This window comes from Vicugna pacos, chromosome X (genome assembly GCF_048564905.1).
Source record: "Vicugna pacos chromosome X, VicPac4, whole genome shotgun sequence".
NCBI lineage: Eukaryota > Metazoa > Chordata > Mammalia > Artiodactyla > Camelidae > Vicugna > Vicugna pacos.
In genome coordinates, this window is record NC_133023.1 from 4,397,624 (window position 1) to 4,419,808 (window position 22,185).

Sequence of the window (22,185 nt, forward strand, 5' to 3'; positions counted from 1 at the left end):
CAGTGCAGAGAGTGGGACACACGGTGGACTCTGATCCCCAGACCCTGCTGCGTTTCCCGCACCACACCCGGTCCGTATTCTTTGCAGACATCTCTGCGGATGCTCCATTTGAGGAACAAGCCCTCTGTGTAAATTCTTTAGGCGGCTAAGGGGACGTAAAAAGGAAAGACTTCCTGAATCTCCTGTTTCTTAAAAATAATCAGCCTAAATTAATCCTCATGCCAAAGAGACACTTTTTTTTTTTGGCGGATGGGGGCACATTGTGCTCCCTCCAGGAGGAGGGTGGTGGTGTGTTAAAATGTAGAAGGATACCAGATGTACTTCCATAAAAATCCCTGCATTTCCTGTAGCCCTCAGCATAGGCTGATGTCTAGCACCCCTGTTTATTGTCCTTTAGGTGTTTTGTGTCTGTTTTTAAATTGCAGCTCACTGATGGATATGTGGACTCTGTAGACTTCCCTCCTCCCAGTGAAAGAAAGGTTTGCTTCGTTTGAAATTCAGTTGTTTTTAGTTCATATGCATTGTTGATTTTCCCTTTCCACAGATGGTAACATCTGCCTGTATCTCTCATGTCGAAGGAATAAAATGAAATCTAACATGTATTCATTTTGCATCTGCAAGAGAGTCACAATTTTACCTTTTCTTGAAAACTTTACCTTTTCCCAGGGCTACATTCTTACTTTGCTGCAGTTTGTCTTGCTCCATTTAGCTGCCAGGTTAATGTCACCTGTGTCAAGAAACCATTTCAGATTCCACGGGATGCTTTCATTTTTAAAATTTTTGAAGCTTACTTTTTTTTTTACTGACATATAGTTGATTTGCAATGTTGTGTTAGTTTCCGATGTACAGTATAGTGATTCAGTCATACGCATATTCTTTTTCATATTCATTCATTCATTCATTCATTTGTATTGAAGTACAATCAATTACAATGTGACAGTTTCTGGTGCACAGCACAATGTCCCGGGCATGCCTATACGTACATGCCTTCAGTTTCATATTCTTTTTCATTAAAGGTTATTACAAGATACTGAATATTCTTTTTATTGTCGAAAGCAAGTTTGTGCCAGTGTGTGATGATGCACTGTGAGGCCAAACAAACTGAAACGTCAGAGTTTGGAGCACAGATGTGTTTATTGCAGGGCTGAGCAAGGAGAAAGGCGTGGCTGAGGCTCAAGGAAGCCCTGAACTCCCCTGTGGGTTTCAGCAAAGCATATTTAAAGGCCAGGTGAGGGGCTGCGGGTGGGGGGTGTCTCAGGATATGTGATCAGTTCGCGCACAATTTTCTGATTGGTTGATGGTTGACATGGAGGGAAGAGGGTGGTCAAAACCGTCAGCCTCTAGGCACCAGAAGGTCTCGGGGCCACGTGTTCTCCATTATTCAAGTACTTAATTCCTTCCCTTTGGTGGTAATTTTTAGCATCTGGAAAACTCAGGAGATATAAACTCAGGAGATAATAAACTCAGGAGTTACAGCAGAGGATATGAGGAAGGAGTCTGTCTCTGGAAGGCCCCCCAGGGTCCTGCTCAGTTATAATTTCATTATAGGTTATTGCAAGATATTGAATGTAGTTCCCTGTGCTATACAGTAGGACCTTGTTGTTTATTTTGTATCTAGTAGTGTATATCTGCTAATCCCAAACTCCTAGTTTATCCCTTCCCTACTCCTCCCCCTTGGTAAACCTAAGTTTGCTTTCTACGTCTGTGAGTCTGTTTCTGTTTTGTAAATAAGTTCATTCATGTCATTTTTTTTAGATCCATGTGTGAGTGATATCATATGATCTTTGTCTTCCTCTGACTTATTTCACTTAGTATGATGATCTTTAGGTCCATCCATCTTGCTGCAAATGGCAAAAATTTCATCCTTTTTAATGGCTGAGTAGTATTCCACCATATATTGGTATATAATTCCACTGTATGTTTTATATATATATATATATATATATATATACACACACACACACACACACATACACACACACTGCAAGACATCTTCTTTATCCAGTCATCTGTCAGTGGACACCTAGATTGTTTCCATGTCTTGGCTATTGTAAATAGTTCTGCTGTGAACATTGGAGTACATGTGTCTTTTACAATTAGAGTTTTCTCCGGATATATGCCCAGGAGTGGGATTGCTGGCTCATAAGGTAACTATTTTTTTTTTAAGGAACCTCCATACTGTTTTCATAGTGTCTGCACCAACTTACATGGATGGGGTACTTTCAGATCAGACTCCTGTCCTCAGAAAGAGGAATCGAATTGGCCCAATTTTAGTCGCAGTGTTCACCCTGGTCTAATTTATTGGCAGGGCAAGGGCCCATTTCATTGTGTGAGGGACGGAGTTTTAAGACAAAAGGTGATCATCTATATGTGTTCTCTCTTACGCTGAGGAATTGTGCTCTTAGACTCACTTCAACTTAAAGCTTTTTTTTTTTTCCCTTTTTGCCAAGGGAAGTATCACTTGATATTCTTTTTCATTAAAGGTTATTACAAGATATTGAATAACCTAGTAAGCTCTTGATTAAGCATTATGCATTTGGAAGGTCTGATTTTTTTTTTAATTGAAGTACTATCATTTGCAATGTGTTCATTTCTGGTGTACAGCACAATGTCCCAGTCATGCACATACATACATATATTCATCTTCATAGTTTTTTCATTAAAGGTTATTACAAGATACTGAACATAGTTCCCTGTGCTATACAGAAGAAATTGTTTTTTTCAAATCTATTTTTATATACAGTAGCTAACATTTGTAAATCTCAAACTCCCAAATTTATCCCTTCCTTGGAAGGTCTGATTTTTTCCAGTGGTCTGATGTACTGCATTAATGTTGATGGAATCCTATATAATAAAAATGCAAGATAAAAGCATGAATGTTTAGACTCAATTTACAAAATGTTAGCAGTCCTTTTAATTTATGACATTATATTTTTCCTCCAAGGAAGCCTCAAACTGAATCTTCTTTGTAAGATATTGTGAAGTAGAATGAGGTAAATTTTAGGAGAAACATATTTAGGACCTGTTATATCTCCAAAGCCACATTCTTTAAACTATAGGAATTCTTCAGTGTCAAGTTTGGTATGATGAAAATTATTTCCCATTTCTACTGGCTGTCTCACCCTCTTGGCACTACAAAACCATTTATTGTGTATTTATTCCTTTGCAATTCTTGAACTGAGGCAGCAGTATAAGAACATTTTCTATCCAACCCGGGAGAGAACTTGATTGCCCTGTTCCTACAGAGGCATCTTCACATTCAATCTGGATCCCTAGGGCATGGAAGATTGAAAGGCGCCCTAGCAGAGGAAAATCTCACAGCCGCGTTTCAGTTATGTGCTGGGAAGTCAGGACACAACAAATACAACACTGAGGTACGTGCTGCATCATGACTAAACTTTCACAAGACAGACTCGCAAAAGCAAAAAAAGACAGTGGATTTGACTTAAAATAATTCTTAAATCCACAGCACCGTGGTGTTGGTGATGAAAAAGGGGCCGAGGAGGAAGAAAGAGAAAGGATAAGTCAGAGATAATCTCCTAAACATGACATGTGGCTGGTGAGTCCCTGTGCAGAGAGCTTAAGTTAAAAGAAAAACTTTGGCGGCGTTGTTTTTTTTCTAACCTCGGAATATTTTTGTTTCAAGTGAGTATCAGTGCTTGTGCAACACAGATGGTCTGCAAATCTCTATTCACTGGACCACTTGAGTACAGAAACTGGAAGAAATGGTCAAAACTGGGAAGCCAGAATTCAGATATTTAGATTTCACAAAATCAATACTATATTACATCCTTTTGGTCTCTTTTTATGTGAGCACGTGTCCACTGCAAATATATATATATATTTTTTTAAAGTGAAAGTGAAAATTAGGTGTTGGGGATTAAGAGACACACATTACTATAAATAAAATAAACCAAATTACCCCCTTTACCTCCGTTTATTGAACCCAGGACCTCGTGCATGCTAAGCCCACACTCTGCTCCTTTGCACATTTTATATACATTCACCAGCTGTGTACAGTTGGCTCAGTTTTTATTTTCCCCTCTCTCTCTTTCCTCCACTTTTCTTCCCTGATCATTTGAGAGTAAGTTACATGATCTTTGACCCCTAAATATTTCAGTGTGTATTTTTTTCGAAGAACAGAGACATCTTCCTGCGTAACTAGGATACAGTGGTCAAAATCAAGAAACTTGACTGCGAGACAACACTATGATCTTGTCCACATTCTGTATTCAAGTTTTGTCAACTTCCCTAACGTTATGTATGTTTCTCAGTCACGGCTGTCGTGCGTTATCACACGTTACACTTAGGTTTCCTTTCATCTGGAAATCCGTTAGCCAGTTACTCGTAGACTGGCCCCCAGTGTCATTTGCTGTGTTGCTCAACACTTAATTGAGATGCTCAGTTGATTCCTCGCTGAGCTAGTGACGTAGGTGTTGTAGCAAGTCTGCCTGTAGGGCCATCTGAAGATAAACCAAAATTCGGCAGTCTGGGTCCTCAGAGTGGGTCTTGGGATTGGTCATATGTCGATAGTTATCCTGTCCCGCAAGGGTCTTGGACCAGGAGGTCGGAAACTCGATTTTGTTCCTGCATCCAGAGTTTAACGGAGAGAGCAAACATTAGCCCCTGGGGAACCAGGTAGGTGGAGGCTAGTTAACAGGCTTTTGTAGTTTGTTCACACCTTACCTTGCTCTCACTATTTGCAGATTACCAGTGAACGTTAGGGATGTTACCCGATGTGATGAGATTGGCTGTGAGACTCATGGGTGCTCGGATACATAGTGCCCAAGTACTGAATTTTATGAACAACCTGCAACAAAAGGAGCATGTTTTAGAGGTGGAAACAGTTCTTGTTCAGGTTTCATGAGATACTAAACTGTAACGCCAGGGCACTTGGACACTTTGTCTTTCGACAGTAATTTGCATCGCCACCTGTATACCATCTCACCTTAGCCCCCAAACAGAAAACTCACGTGACCAAGGTCTCTGGACCAAGTCCCAGGAGCACCCGTGTGGAGACACGCAACCCTGGTTGCGAGGGACTGATCAGTTCCTAGAGATGTGGCTGTGTATTTGCTATTAAAGTTTCAGTGTGAGACTAGCGCCTACTGTGTATTTTATGGGTTCACTGCTTCCGCAGGTATCCTGTCTTTTTTTTTCCCCCAAAACTTCCTTTGTTAAGATCCTTTTTTTTTGTTTATTAAATCCATTAATTTCACTCTTTTTTTAATTGAAGTATAAAATATTTGATTTACAGTGTGTGTTAATTTCCGGTGCACAGCCAAGTGATTCAGTTGTACATATATATTATTTTTCATATGCTTTTCCACTATGGTTTATTACAGGATATTGAATATAGGTCCCTATGCTGTACAGTAGGACCCTGTGGTTTATCTGTTTTATAGGTAGTGGTGTGTATCTTTAAGATTCTGTTAGTAAGCTGAGATAACCCAAAAGCCTTACAAAAACTCTCCTGGTTCTCAAATATTATATGCCAGGTGACCGGGGTTCATAGAATTGGTGGCCCAAAGAGTAGCCATATCCTCCTTGACCAAGTTATGAAAATGAAAGAATCTCTTAAGACCGACAGAGCCCCTGGGAGGGGTGACAATCCCAGTGTCGCCCCTCCTAGGTAAGCAAGGCGATTCAACAGACGGGTATTGGATGCTGCTGTAGTTTGGTTAGCAGTGGATGAAGGTGAACGTGGCAAGCATGATGGAGTGGGTCATCATCCGTGAGGTCATGGGTACTAGTTTATGAGGGTCTGTGGAGGTCATGGTAAGGAGCTTGAATTTTATTCTAAGTCAGCTGACAATCTGCTATAGAAATAAGACGCATACGTTTAATCCATATCTCTCCGGCTCATATATATTTATCTCAGATACTTCTGTTGCATTCACAGAAGTGTAGAAGAAATGAAGGCAGAAGGAATAAAGCGAGAGATGCCCAGACAAGGAGATTGCTGGGTTATGATTCACTTGGAAGACCAGCATAAAAATTCATGGCAGAATCTATCAATTTTGGGAAATATCAAGGACAGAGAGGCTAAGGAGGCAAGATGATGGAGTGTGAGGTTTTAATCTTAACCTTGATGGAAGGAAGCAAGATAGCAAGTGAAGTTAGAAATTTCCATGTTTTTTCCCCCCTGTCTGCAAACATTTAACCAAAGGGGTTGGGCTTAGGCAATGGAGAATGTGGGAGAAGGGACATGCTTGGGGATGAGGAGATGAATACAGGGGGTACTGGATGTTTTGGCAAAGATGAAGAGGTGAGAGCTGAGTACGAGGAGCCCTCAAGTTGTCTGTCTCAGTGTCCAGGTGTGGGTCATAGAAGCACCCCAAACTTCTGCTTTGATTTGCTTACGTTTTGTGTCTGGTTTCTGCTGCCACCGTCATATAACAGATGACCACAAATCCAGCAGCCTCAGCTGATTATCCCATAGCTCTGAAGGTCAGAAGTCCCGCTGGGCTCGGCTGGTCTCACACATCTGAAGTCAAGGTGTTAGGCGGGCTTCCCTGTGGGCCCTGGGCGAGCTTCTGCTGCTCATCTCATGCAGGTTTTATTGGTAGAATTCATGTCCATGGGAGAGCAGGGCTGAGGTCCCTGGTACCTTATGGGCTTCCTGTCAGGGGTCAGTGTCTTGTGCAGGGTACCTACACTCCTCGGCTCAAGCTCCGTCATCGTCAAAGCTAGCAGTGCCATACCAAATCCTTCCTGTACTTCGAATGTCTCTGACTTCCTCTTCTATCTCTGCTTGTAAGGACTTGCGTGACTGCATTGAACCTACCTGGATACTACCTTGATCAGCTCCCTATTTTAGTTAGGGTCGACTCATTAGTAATCTTAATTATTTCTTCAGAGTCCCTGTTGCCATATTCACAGGCTCAGGGGTGAAGGCACAGAAACTTCTTGGGATTCCCAGTTCTCCAGATCACAGATTTCAGCTCTCATGTTGCCCTCGCCTAGATGCATGCATGACTTGGGGCGAGTGTTTGCATTCTTGCTCTTAAGTGTCTTCAAATGGGAACTGGTGGCACTGCATCGTGGTGGGTATTTGAAGGATAAAAGAAATTAATAGCTGTAAAGCAGTTACAATAATGCTTGGCACGTGGATGGCGGTAGTTATTTAAAAAAAATTCTATTGAAATATAGTTGATTTACATTGTGTTAGTTTCAGGTATACAGCAAATTATTCACCTTTATGTATGTATATATATATATGTGTGTGTGTATATATATATATATTCTTTTTCAGGGTTTTTTCCATCATGGGTTATTACAAGATATTGAATATAATTCCCTGTGCTATACAGTAGGTCCTTATTTTTCACCTATTTTATATTTAGTAGTGTTTATCTGCTAATCCCAAACTCCTAATTTATCCCTCCCTCTCCTTCCCCTTTGGTAACCATAGTTTGTTTTCTATATCTGAGAGTCTATTTCTGGTTTGTAGATAAGTTCATTTGTATCCTGTTTTTTGTTTGTTTGTTTTTTTTAGATTCCACATGTAAGTGATATCATATGGTTTTTGTCTGTGTCTGACTTACTTCACTTAGTATGATAATCTCAAGGTCCATCCATGTTGCTGCAAATGGCATTATTTCATTCTTTTTTATGGCTGTGTAGTATTCCATTATACAAATATACCATAACTTCTTTATCCAGTCATCTGTTGATGGGCGTTTAGGTTGCTCCCATGTCTTGGCTATTGTAAATAGTGCAAATGTTAGTTATGTTAGAAAACATAAAAGCAGCAAGCATCAGAATCTAGAGGTGAGTTGCTAATCAGAAAAAAATGGGAATCAAATGCTGAGGTCACTTGTTGGGTGGAGGGTCAGACTAGGTCATGGAAACAAAAACAAATTCCTTTTGCAGGGGAGATGAGCTGAGTTGATTGGCAGGCAAACAAGCAAATAGGATGATTTCAGGTAAAGTTGAATGTTAATGAAAAAAGTACAAGAAAGATGCTCCAGGGGGAATTTCCTATTCAAAACCTGCTAATTTTCTGATTTTCCTCCTTGGAAAAGGCTAAACCAGGTCTGAATTGGGGGTGGGGGAGTGATGGACATACAGCCACTCCCACGTCTTTTCTTATCGACACGCATGCTTAGGATGCAGGCTTCAGCTGGAGTGAATTTGTGAGTGTGAGAAAACCGTCTGACAGCCACGTCTTGGCCCTGCCTTTCCATGGAAACTTATTCTCTAGGCATTTCTCAGTTTACAAAGGATCAGCCATAAATCCCACCAGTGAAGGGCTTCAGAGATGTGCTGTGAACCTAGGAGGGTAGAAGGAAAGAGATGTTTTCTCCCCTACCTGCCAAAGAGACCTTCAGAATGTGTTGTGCATTAATCCAGACTGTTCATTCACTGTGCCTGAATTTTAACAGATATTTACATAATTTAACATAATTTTATGACATTGGTGGCTTGCAGTTCCTTCTCTCCCCACTTAAAATATATCTCCTTCATTCTGTCATGGGAAGAGCTTCCTCAAGGATATATGAATTTTTTAAATTTATCTACAGAGTCATTGAATGTCCTTAGAACAAGGAGGGTGAATACACTGCCTTTTTTTTTTGGTGCAAAGTATCAACTCTGCTTGTTCAGAACCCAAAAAAGAAGACATCGTAGGGACGTGAAGTCAGGGAAGCCCACTGCAAGATCTTTCTTAAGCTTCAGAGAGGATTTAAAGTTTTCTATACTGTAGAACTACTAAAAATAAAATAAGAAGGCATTTTTCTTAGAATTTTTTTCCTTTCATTTCTGTGACTCCCATTAGCTAAAGTGCTGAGAAAAAGATATTGGTTCTGTGTATGGAGAAAAATGGAGGATAATTCAGTTACATAGGAAAATTGTCAAAGTTAAGAACCTCTTGGCCAAGGTATTAAGAGTTGAGCTTCACATTGAAATACATGTGTATTAAAATATAAACTGAAATGTAGGGTATGTATGATGTGATATTCGTATGTTACAATGTATGATGATATATTAATATATTTTTAAAATATAGAGGTTTTGAAGGTTACAAGTTACTATAGTGCTAAATATATTATTATTGTATAATGATGCATGTATAGAACATTATATTGCTTTTTGATGTAATGTGGTGTTTTCTGTATGGTATACTTCGCATGCGTGCAGGTGCATTGGTGGATGTATGATTTAGTTACGTACACTGTGAACAACAGCAGTGCCTTGGAAGTAATCCAGGGTCTAAAAGGGTCATCCTTAAAGCCACTTCTACGTACCTGTGTAACTTTCCAAGAAATGGACGTTGAGGACATTGATTTTTGTTTGTTTCATAACTCTAGGTTTGAATTCTGAGTTGACAGCAAAGAGGAGAGTTACTGAGATCTTCCCTGAAGATGAGCTTAGTGTTAGACCTCGTATGTCTACGTGCCACGTCTTTTTACATTTTCCACACAGAATGCATATGTACCTAGAAGAAAGTCTGAAAATTGCCAGCTTCCTTCTCTCTGAACTGCATGCTGGCAGTCATTTTCTGATTATTCTGTTCTGATCATTCATTTGTGGAACTCCCAGGTAGACAGCCCAGGGTCGCACCGGGCAGCCTGGGACAGTCAGGCAGTGGGGCAGCTGTTGCCTGGGGTCCTGGCATCCCTTGGGGAGGTGTGTTGGGCCGGCAGTGACCGGTGCTCTGGGGAAGGGGCACGGGGTACCCGAGGGAGGGTCGCAGTGTTTGTGGAGGCTCAGTGTGGGGCGCGCCCTCTTGCACTGGGTGCCGGCCTCCAGCGGACGCTGTGTGTCGTTGCTGGTCGCAGCGTGGCTCCTTGGTCTTGTGGGTGGGAAGTTACACCCTTGCAGGGCCCTCCTGGTCCCAGGAAAGAGAAAACAAGCTCTGGCTCTGTCATCCCGTACACAGCCCATTTGTCTCTCCACTTTAACTTTCATAATAAAAGGACGTAAAGTCAGTATCTGCTATTACTGCCTTTAAAAATATTCGTCCACGCCATACCACGCCCCCCGACCCCCCATCCCGTAGCCTCCTTCATTGGGTTTATTCCGAAGTATTTTATTTGGGATTTCGGGATTTGCAGGTACACACTACTGTACAGAAAACAGATAAACAACAGGGTCCTCCTGTAGAGCAGAGGAAACTATATTCAATATCTTGTAATAACCTATAATGAAAAAGAATATATATATGTATAACTGAATCACTATGCTGTGTACCAGAAATGAACTCATCATATACTCAGACAAATAAACCCAGGCCAGACTGGCCCTAAACCAAGGGAAAAAAAAAAAAAAAGAATCCTCATTCCCAGCAGTAATTACCTCCCAAGTTAGCTGCAAAAGAGGTGGACGTCCAGCCTGGCTTTCCCACTTGTGCAGAAACACTAGTTCCTAGTAAAATGCACTGACCGGACAGAGTTCTACTCATTTCACTTACGTTGAAAGTCAACATGTAAGTGAATAACCTTGATGCAAGAATTACACACCTTCATGCATCTGAGTATGAACGTTAAATTCACCTTCTCGTCCAGACTAGAATGTGGGCCCGCTCTGGAGACAGCCAGAGCAGTCTCTAAGTTTTCCCTTCATGGGACATGATGCCTTGTTTTCCCCTAATACACAGAACTATTTCTTTTTCCTTCCATGTTTACATCGTTCTGAGCTGGCTGTTGTCCTCTGTTTTGTTTTTTGGTTCCTCTGAGCCAAGGAAGTCAAAACTTGCTCCATCAGAAGTTCGGTTTCTCGTGCGGTATACCAGAAATAATCACGCACGGTAAACTGACTGTACTTCAATAAAAATAAAAATAAAAAAACTGAAACAAACACAAGATAACAAACTTGCCACCAGCAGTAAGCAAGCCCTAGAGATCGAATGCACCGTGTCGTGAATATAGACAAAACTGTATGAGAAGCACCAAACTTGCTGAGAAATTGCAACTTGATTATTCTAACCACTGGAAAGAAGGGATTAATTTACGGAACATAATGGAGGTGCCAGTTATTGCTACAATGGCAGTCAGATAATATACAAATGTATCAAATTAACATGTTACAGACCCTACATTTATAGAACGTTAAATGTTTAAAATACTTCAGTTAAAAATAGGTAAATAAATAAATGAAAGCAGCAAGAAAATAAAGATACTAAAAATATATATAGTTTTTTGACCCTGTCCTCACTCCCTCCTCCCCCCACTCCCTCCTCCCCTTTCCTTTTTTGACCCTGTCCTCACTCCCTCCTCCCCCCACTCCCTCCTCCCCTTTCCTTTCCCCATCCACCTCCCCTTCCTCTTCATTATTAGTATCATCCTCATGCTACGGTTTCTTTTTTACTCTTTGGTTCCCCGATCTAAAGCCATCCTCTCTGGAAAACATGTGGCAAATGCGATGTATTTGCCAGGGTGACTGTGTCTTCGCAAGCTGGTCCTGCCACCTCTTGGTCTTAAAAGGCTTCATCAAAGGCATCATCCTCATGGAGGGGAGGAGAGGGAGGGAAATGTGTGGCAGTAAGGGTCCTACTTATGCAGATAAGGGTCTCTTGGGTGGTCAGAATTGCCTCTGGGAGGAGCTCTCTTTCTGGCTTGGAGACATCTCTGCCAATGGGAAACTGCTGTGTAAGTGTAAGTTTCCTTTACGGAGAGGAAACTTGTATGTTCGATGAGCAGGCCGGTAGGGAAGGCGGAGAGCTTTCCGTGAGTCTGCTGTTCCTGATTGCCTTTAGCTCAGAAGAACTTGCACAGCAAACAGGCATGTTTCGGGGTGGCATGTTCTAGATCCCTTCGACTCAAGCTATGGGGGTTTGTCTGTAGGAGAACTTAGGAGTTGCCTGATGGGAAATACAGCATTCGCTGAGAATCCGATGTGCCTTCTTCAATGTTGCCTCGAACACGTGTTGGTGGAGCCCCTGCTGTGAGAACACAGCTGCCTAGGCGGTAGGGATTGTCCAGCATTACAAACCCTTCCCCCCCTCCCCAGCGCTGACGTCACCATGTGTGTCCGGGGTAGTGGTCTTATTCACGGAGGTACCGATTTTCATCACAAAGGGCTAAACTTTTTGTGTATCTGCCCTGCCCTGCGGTGGGTAACGATGCTCGCACAACACCTTTGCTTTCAAGCTCTCATCTCTTTTCTTGGGAGCCTGGTCCTGCTTGAGAGTCTGTCTTGAATCTTCATGCTCCCCTCAGCTGTCTTTTTCCCTCTGCAGTTTTCGTAGCTGCAGATTTCTCTAGCTCCCTGGGATTAGTGAATACCTTAAAAGATAGTGCGTATAAAAGAGAAATGCAGCCTCTTTGTTTGAAAATGGGATGAACAGCGTCTGCTCGCAACTACCTCAGATGTAGCTATCAAAGCACACCACATTGTAATTTATTATGTTTAGATCGGAGGAGCCTTTGCGGGTGGCCAGGGACAGATGCCTCTGTCAAGCCAGCTTAATCAGAAAAGGAAATATCATTTTCCCTCTACCCTTCTGAGTGTATTCTCAGCTGAGTCCCGTTGTCATGAAAAACAGCAAATAGTTCATTAACATGACTACCTCCCGTGTACGTGGGAGATAACCAGCAAAAATGAGTAATTCACTGATAAACACTAAGCCACCAGCTTAAATACTGTCTTCAACTAAAGGTAAAGAAGGAGAAATGTGTGTGTATGTGTGTGTGTGTGTGTGTGTGTGTGTGTGTGTGTGTGTGTGTCTGTGTGTGTGGTGGGGCAGGTATGGCAGGGTTACTGTGGAAACTACAGTAAACAAAGACAAGGTTCATTACGCAGATTTGACTTGGTGCCTTTTTCCCTGATAAGATTTCTTTGTGATGTAGGGATGTCCTCCTCCTGGCACAGAGAGGGAGACAGCCTGACAAAAGGAGATTTCCTTTATAAACTGTAAGCTTCCCTTTCAAAAGGGTAACTTCTTCTGTCCTCAGGGCTTCTCCCCTGTCTGCTGTTTCTCAAAATAACGAGCTCAAAAAAATCCAAATGCCAGATAAGAATATTTGGGGTGCACACAGTCTGGTACTTTACATCACTCTGCTTCTATACACAGAACTTCTCCGAAGGACGCGTACTAGACCTGCCGAGGTGCTGGACCCCCTGTGGGACAGGTGAACGTGTCACAGGAATGAGCCATTGTGATTAGCCACGGCCAGCTCTCAGGAGCGTCCTTTTGGATGGGAGACAGGTGGACACCGGTAGCTGAGAGTCCTAACAGGGCTTGTGGACAGTGACGGGAAGTACGTGGGGACGTACACCTGCCGGTCCCACCGGAGCCGTTTAGATTAGAGGCAGGGCCGTTGTTCTGCTGGAAGAGCATGCCACATGCCCCTTCCTGTCCCCACACCCAGAGCCAGTGCGTCATTGCAGTTCAGAGCCCTGGGCTCTGCAGGCAGAAAGCCGTCCTCTGTCGAGCACCTGTTCCAACTAATTCCACCTCCAACAGCCACAGTTTGCCCACATCAAGACATACCTCCAACACGCTCTGTCTCATTGTGCTTCCGTGAGGGCTGAGAGACAGGAATTGTAGGGTGACCAGGAGAAGGTCTGTTCACGTAATAGGAACTCATCGGTCAACGCACTGTTGATTACAGGAGACCTTGAGGCGTACACTAGCCATGATGATTGCTCTTGAGAAGGATCTGCTCGCCCAGATACTCACTCCAAGTTCTGAAGGGTTTCCAGTGGCTCGTGGGGATCTGGAGTTCACGGAAGCCAGCTGTCCTAGCATAGGTGAAGGCGGAGGAAGAAGTTGAGCCACCTGCTTCTCCTGGCATGGTCTAGTGGGCTCACCCCGAGCCCCCTTCTCATGTTTAGCATTCTTGATTCAGCGTCTCCTGCCACGCTGGTGAGCGGTCTTAAAACAGAATTTGGTACCTGTAGTCCCAAAAGTTCATTCCTTTGTTGCCCTTGAACGTGCTTGTTTGTGATTTCAAGGAAATTTTTCATGGCCGTAATAGACCAGGGTGCTAGCCACATGATTTTGCCATCTTATACTGTTACCCAAACCATTGGCATGCTTCTTTCTTTTTTTTTTTTATTGAAATACACTCAGAATGTGTCAGTTTGTGGTGTACAATATAATGTTTCAGTCATACATATACATACATATTCATTTTCATAGTAGGTCACTGCAAGATATTGAATATAGTTCCCTGTGCCTGACAGAAAAATTTGTTTTTAATCTATTTTTATACACAGTAGTATAGTATATTTGCAAATCTCGAACTCCCAATTCATCACTTCCCACCCCCTTTCCCCCCTGGGAATCACAGGATTATTTTTACTATGTCTGTGAGTCTGTTTCTGTTTTGTGGATTAGTTCATTAGTGTCTTCGTTTTTTTCCTTTTTTAGATTCCGCATATGAGTGATATCATACGGTACTTTTCTTTCTCCTTCTGGCTTACTCCACTTAGAATGATGCTCTCCAGATACATCCATGTTGCTGCAAATGGCATTATTTTATTCTTTTTATGGCTGAGTAATATCCCACTTGTCTATATATACCACATCTTTAGTCATCTATTGATGGACATTTAGGCTGTTTCCACGTGTTGGCTATTGTAAATTGTGCTGCTATGAACATTGGGGTGCAGGTGTCTTATCGAATTGGAGTTTCCTCTGGATATATGCTGGCGTGTTTCTTACTAGCCTTTGCCATCTTGAAGTGGCATTAAACCTGTAGGCCTGTGATGAAGAAACCCCATCCTGGGTTCGCCATTTCCCTCACGCTGGAATAGTTCATTTCCTCACTGCAGAACGTGCACTGTGAACTCTGACAACTGTGTGGAGGCTGTCTGGAGCCTCAGAGGCAGTCATTTGCTTTCCTTTTATCTGGGTAAAGGTTTTTTTTGTTGTTGTTAATTTGTTTTTTGTTTTGGGTTTTTTTTTTTTTTTGTAGGAGAACACACAGAAAAGTGCACCATATGTGTCCAGCTTGATGAATTTTCACCAAATGAACAGACTTGGCTCATGACCACCAAGATAAGAAGGTAGAACGTGACTGTCTTCCTGGAAGCTCCATTGACAGCCACTCTGAACCATGGTATCTGCCCCCCAACGCGACCACCAAAGGTAACACCTTGCTGACTTCTGTCACAATGGATCAGCTCTGCCTGTTGTGTGACTTTGTGGAAGTGGTCTTGGAGAGTAGCAACTCTTTGTGTGTCTGTCCGTGTGTGTGTGTGTGTGTGTGCCTGGCTGCACTCACTCGACTTGGTGTTTATATAGGATTTCCATCCACGGTGTGTCTGGCTGTCAGTCATCCTTCTGCCCTGCGTTGTTGGATATCCGTTGCACTGTTCTTTGAATGTTTTATCTCTCCCTGCACTGAAATTGTTTTGCTGGAACACATCCCAAAGGATATGCTTTTATGAGGAGAAGTATATGTGCAGTAAACATGATGAGAACCTTGATTGCTGGGGGAAAGTTCTGATAGTGTTTAATAGTTTGGATATAAAACCGTGGTGCAGACACATTTCCCTTCAAAACTTTGAAGTCGTAGTCTGTGTTCACGTCCCCAAGGATGTGATGAGATGTGTTTTTAAGAAACAATATCTCCTTCTCTTTCTCTAAGCTTTTGGACTTTGGACTTTTCATCCTTCTCATTCTGGTCACTCACTCGTCAGAATGTGTTGGTGTGGCTGTTTTTTGTTTTGTTTTGTTTTGTTTTTTAAGCTGCTTTGTTCCCATTCAACCCCAAGTCACGATCATCGCTTTCCAAATGGTGGACTTGTTCTCTGATTTAATTTATCGTCGCTCCCCCTAGTTTCTCAATTCCCTCCTCGGGAAATCCTATGAGCTTCTTAACGCTCCTTCCTTGATCTCGCCTCTGCGCCCCTTCAGTTTACTTTCTATTTCTTTGTAATTTTTGCTGTATGTTCTGGAATATTTACTCAGTTTTATCCTGCGGATCATAAATTTGTTCTTTGGGCACGTTCATTCTGTAATGCGACTTTCTATGAACTATCTAGTAACTATCATTCATGTTCCATTTTTTAAAATAACATGTCACTTTTCTACGAACACCCTTTGGAATCCCCCTGAAGGTACGAATCAGGCTCCTAGAGGACTTCCTTTATTTCTTCTGTTACTCCTGTTTTGTATATTTTCACATTGTTCCTTGCTGTCTTGATCATGACTTAGGCGTATTTTTATTCTGCTCATTCATTTGTTTTTCTACCAGCTGGTCTTTTTTGTTTAACTGTGTATATTACTGAATAAGAGACTGAGTTCGTGGTAGGGCTACAGTGACTGCTTTCCCACTGTGTGGCTCTGTTTCGTTTTTTCTTTTTTTTTTTAAGTACAGTCAGTTACAATGTGTCAATTTCTGGTGTGCAACACAATGTCCCAGTCATGCGTATACATACATATTCTTTTTTATTAAAAGTTATTACAAGGTACTGAACATAGTTGCTTGTGCTATACAGAAGAAATTTTATTTTTGTATAGCTGTGTTTCTAATGGACTTCTTTCATAAATGTGGAGATGCCAGGTTCTGTCAGCAGACAGATTTTTCTAAAAGGGCAGGGGGGGTCACACAGGCACTCTTAGGATCCCAGCAAAAACAAAAGTAACATCGACTTCGTTCTGGGAGGGGAGGACCCCGTGCCTTGTGCTCCTTGGTAAGTCTTCCTTTCAGTTCACTTTCTGTGTCCACAGAGTGATCTCCAGTCACCTTGGTTTTCTTCTTCTTCTGTTCTTGCATCCACAGCTGAATGAAGGGCTCCTCTGTGAAAATCTGTCACAATTTAGAAAGCGGGTCTGGGGCTTTGGCTGGGGACAGAAGCTGGCAGGCACTCCATGGCCACCTCGAGGTGTGGGGGGCTGTGTGGTAGACCTCCACACATAGGTCCCCGTGAATCCAGCTGCATGATCTCTCTGGGTCCTACACACATCACTTGCTAAGGTTCAGTTGTCATTTATCTACCTGTGTAGTCTCCTTTCTGTTTAAAAATGTTCCGGGAAGTTGGCGATACCCTTCCATCTTTTTGATCCTACCGTGAAATTGGCATTTATCTTCTACAACGTGACTTATTTCAGTAGCCTTCCACGGGGAAGGTAGGCAAATGTGTGGCTGCTGTCCCTGGGCTGAACCAGAAATTCCATCCGTGAGTTAGTATCTGAATTCCAGACCGGCCACATGGATAATATATATCGCTTCTGAAATCTCCCTTGCAGACTGTTCGTCCTTAACTAGATGATCAGAACTTACTTTATATCCCAGACTTGCATGGACTCTGTCGTGATTTTTACATTTTCCATTTAGTCAAAAAATATTTGTATTTGTTGGTGTCGAAACAAAAATAGGTCGATCACGTTGGAAAATGACCTTCTTTCTCAAGTTTGACCTTCATCCTGTTTTATGTTGAGTTGTATTTTAGAATCAGTCCTTCCACCTGTTGACCTTGAGGTGATACTTCCAAGTATTTCCAATAATCTTTTTCTCATTTGCTTCTTTTTACCCCATCTCACTTTTTTTTTTTTTTTTTTGCTTTTTGCTTTTCTGTTTTACCAGCCCAACTGTGTACACAGGCTATGACTGATGATTATTTAGCAGCAGAAGATTGACCTCATCTTTATCAGGAAGCCTCAGTGTTGCATTCAGGCAGATTCTGTTTCCAGTAATGAGGATACAGGAAACATCGCTCCCTTTGCAAGTTCTTACCCTTCCTCACGCTTAACGAAAAACGCGCTTCGTCGTATTCGGCTATTTCTCACCGTTGGACTTCCTAGTTTTGCTAGGAAACGTTCAAACAGACCAAAGAGCAAGATTTTTCAATAAAAAGTCATTTTCCTGTTGCATTGATGAGGTTGTGTAATGCCCGGAGCAAGTTAATCTTTATAAAAAGGCTTTAAGACTACATCTTATTTTATACGATACGGCCACTTGTGAGAGCATTCCACCAAGAATAGCAAACCTTAGACTCCGTTGCAGTGATGGTGGTTCATTACAAGTGGGGCTGTTTCAGTAAGAGAAGCACTTTACTGACTATTCCATTCTTGATGTAGATTTTAAATCAGTTTGATGCGGGATCTCAGCCCTTGAAGAGTTGTTCACCAGTGGTTTTTCCACATCTGAAAGTAGCCTTTGCCAGTGAAGAGTGCTGGCAGAAAAGGCAGTTCACCCAAATTATGAGTTCCTTGAATTAGCTCAGTATACCTCGTCTAGCAAAGAAGAGAACGAATCTATCTTGCACTGAAATGAGAGCGTAATTTGGGTCAGATACTAACGAGTTAGGGTCCTACCTGATTCTGAGTTCAGCTGGGCGGTGAGCAGACATGGTGGTGAGACCCCCCTGAACAGAAATGAAATGTTTTATGCTGTTGGGAGGGGAGCAATGAACCCATGAAAGCTCAAGGTGGAAGAAGGTTCCAAACCTGGTTGACTCATGTCTGCTGGAATTAATGGCGGTGCCTCTCTTACCTCCGAAAAGCTCATAGATTCTCCTATAAGTTGGATTCTCATTGAAAAGCCCCTATTCCTCCTTAAAGCCTCAGGCAAAACAGTTTCCTGCGCTTGAGTGCTTATTTGTAAAATCAGCGCATGCAAAATTCCAAGTGATTTTTTTTTTCCTCCCCCTTAAACTCTGAATTGAGGAAAATTTGACTAATAGAAACACGTTTGCACAGCAAGGTGCTAGGCTCCAGGGACCCATTTAGGATCTGCTGTCCCTGTTTTAAGCAACTCCATAGATAATTAGTTAAAAATCATGCTTTGTCAGTTTTTGGAATCAGTCATTCTGTGTTATTCTAGTACACGGGCCAGTTTGTAGTCAAGGGTAGAATTGAACTTTTGGAATGTTACATGAAGTAATATTTTTTTGAACCTTAATGTTGAAAGGAGATTGCTGAAAGCACACTGTTACAAATCCAGTTGCTGGATGACCTGGAATTTATTACTCAACATTTAATTGGTATTTCGTGTCTGAATACATCTCTCCATGGAAGCAAATACTGAGAGTGCTGAAGAGTGTTAAACTTTCCAGAAACTACAGTTGTGTGGAAGAAAAATGAAACAGCCCCCCCGCATTTTTCTGTTAATAAACATGTGACCTGTCAGTGCAACGAACAGCACAGTGTATTAAATGAGGAAAACTTAATGTTTCCTGTATTAGAAAGTGGTTTGTGCACATTCTCAGGAGAAGTTCAAAATGTTGTCCCTTTACATTCGGATAAGGAAAAAAAACACAAAGACTTCGCAGAAAAGTGCACTGTAACCAAACCGTTCAGTTATTCACGCAAAGAAGAGATAACATATTGTCAGGATTGCTAACGTCACTTGACCCAGTTGAGGAGGAATTTATTCAGGTGGCTTCAATGATGGAGCTACTTTTGGTCGGCAAACCTGTGTTAAAGGACTTGATAGAAAACTGTCGTTAATCCTTATGCCCCAGTCCCTGCAGGTGAAGCTTACTGTGCGTGTTTTACAAATGGGAAGATGGATTTTCATGATGTAAAAGGTATTTGCTGGAGCTGTGGTAAGCCTGGGGGCTGCATCCAAGACCCCCTTCTCAGTATTAAGCACCCTTTGTCAGGAGAATAGGATTGCGGGGATGGAAGTGGGGATTTGTACCACACAGGACCCTGAAAGTGTGTGGAAGAATTTTAAATTTTTGCTGAAAAATGTAACCAATGCAGACACCCCTTCCTTCTTTGCCCAGAGGATTCTGGAAGGGAATTCATTGAACTGCCTTTATTTATCTTTTCTCAGTTTTCACAGTCGCCCTTCATACAGGCAGACATTCTTTCATTCACTTTTATTATTCTTTTTTGTTTGCTTGTTTTTAAATTTTTTATTGACGTGTAGTTGATTCACAACGTGGGTTGCAGGCTCACTTTAATTATTTCGACAGATGCCATGATGTACCTACCAGGAGTTAGGGTGCTGCCCTTTCTTGTCCTGCACTGCAGCTGGAACAAACATTTGTTTTGATTTCTGTGCATTAATTTTTAATTGAAGTACAGTCAGTTACAGTGTGTCAGTTTCTGGTGTACAGCACAGTGTCCCAGTCATGCATATACACACATATAGTTGTTTTCATATTCTTTTTCACACACACCTATTGGTTTTTATATTCTTTTTCATGAAAGGTTATTATACGATACTGAATATCATTTCCTGTGTTATACAGAAGAAATTAAGCATTTATTTTTAAAAGGGATTTTTTTTTTTTAAATGACAAGCTACCCATCCCTGGCCACAGTGGTTTCACTTTTACCACATTTAGCTAATGTTAGTGTCTCAGTGCTTAAATCACATGCCCCATTGTTTACACTAGTACGTTGGGTCAGTTTGTTCCTCCTGAGCGTGGAATAGACCTTTGGTCTTTTCTTCACCTAACAAAGAATTACGCTCATTATATGCACTCTTCTACTGGCATCTTACCTGGTAATTATTTCAAAATTATTTTTTCAAAACACTGCCTTGAGTGTTTTGAGGATTCTGACTTCAGCCAGACAGTGTGGATTTGGAAAGCTAACACACGCAGCGGTGGTTTAGAAAAGGTATGTTCTGGTGAGGGGAAGGGGTAGAAATCAAATGAGGACACAGGTGATTTTTCTCTTCACATCGCAGACCCTTTGTGCTGGTTTCACGCGCCTTCTTGTCTTGCCGTCATCCATCGAGAGATCCTGGCTTGCAGTTTCATAAACGAAAGAGGAGTTGATGGAGATGTATTTACACAGAGGTGGGGTCACTGCTCATTTGGGCTGCAGGATGTGGCCTGATTCCAGAGTTGCAGACCAGGGGTTGAAGGCAGTGCAGTCGCTGGGCTGGAAGCCAGGGCTCCGAGTCATTGTAATTGTAGATGAAATAATAATTATTCGAGATCGTTTGCTAATCAGCAGATCCTTGGAAGTGGCTGCTGACTCTCGAGGTGATTAAGGTGAAATGCCGGATTTGCATGCATTTTACACTTCCGCCATAGCTTGCAAGAGCCCCTCTCTAAAAATAGACTTTGCTTCTTTCAAGACGCGCACGAAATCAAGGACCCAGAAGGAGTAATTGCGGTGCATCGATAATGCTTAAAACAAAAACACCGCAGAATCTCCCTCCCATAGATAATTATCTAAAGATGCTCTTGTCTTTAATTATATGACAGGCTCACCTTATGTTTTTAGATTATTAGCCATAGCAAATTAGTAGCTGCTCTTTGCCATCTTCGATAAATATTGAAGCTGGGACCTTTGCAAGCGCATTCGAGATGCCTGCCCAGATGCTCTGTGACTCACTGGTCTCTGCCCATTTATTGAGTGGCCCAGCGTTGTCCATTTTTGTTCTTTTCTCCACCCCCCGGCTCTGGTATATGTGAAAAGCCGAACAGAAACATCAGTCAGCGGGGCAGAGACATGGGTGCAGAACACTGGGCTTCAGAGGTGACTTTGTATAGACACAAGTTCTGAGGGTGACCTCTAATACCATCCCAGGGAGATTCTTGTAGCAATTGGAAGGCGTTTTGTCAGATGGTTTCAGAGAAAGGACGAGATGTAGGGAAAATCCGTACAGCGGAATAGGAGCTTTGCTCTGCAATTCGCTACATCTGAGTGGTGCCCAGTGAACACCCGTGCACTTAAAACGCCAGGAGTTCTTTGTGTGGTGGTGTTTTGTCTGAGTTTTGATCCTCCTGCCTCATGTGATCCTAGAACACACCGCTGAAGGCTCTCTCCCTTGTAATGTGGTTTTCTTACCTATGGGCATCTGTAAGAAAGGGAACAGAAGATGAAGCAGTCTGGGTAGACACCTGTGATGTCGCTGCGCCGTCCAGATCTCCCTGAGAAACTGTGAAGGCCCTTTGGTATCGTCTGTTCTAAGAGACACGCCTTGGTCTGTCCAGGAATTACACCCGCGCGGGGTCTGGGTGCTTTGAAGAAGCAAGGCATTGTGCAGTTTCATTCTGAGGCCGTTGAAGCAAAGAGACACTCAAGCGCACGTTGGGAATTTGACCCCTCGGGAAGGAGAGGACAGACAGCGTTTCTGAAAATAAACGCTTTTTGAACATAAAACAGAGAAATTGCACGAAAGCAATCTCCTGTGTTTGACAGCAATTTTGGTTTCTGTTCCAGCTGCTTCTGCAGATAAAATTACAGTGGAACTGGCTTTCCTATTTAACTGGTCTCCAGATACAGTCACCCCAAATCTCCACTATTGACTTTTGAAACACCGCTTACGGAACAGGTACCTGGAAAAACATGATTCTGTTGAATTTCTTTATAAAAAGAAA

At 42.2% G+C, this 22,185-nt stretch overlaps 1 protein-coding gene across 1 annotated transcript in view; it reads left to right on the forward strand.

Moving 5' to 3' along the window:
• STS (steroid sulfatase) overlaps positions 1 to 22,185 on the forward strand; it is a 371,683-nt gene that overhangs the window by 232,115 nt on the left and 117,383 nt on the right. The window contains exon 10 of the transcript XR_012067470.1: positions 14,865 to 15,037. The gene's annotated coding sequence lies outside the window, so the exon portion shown is untranslated. The remainder of the gene's footprint in view (positions 1 to 14,864; positions 15,038 to 22,185) is intronic.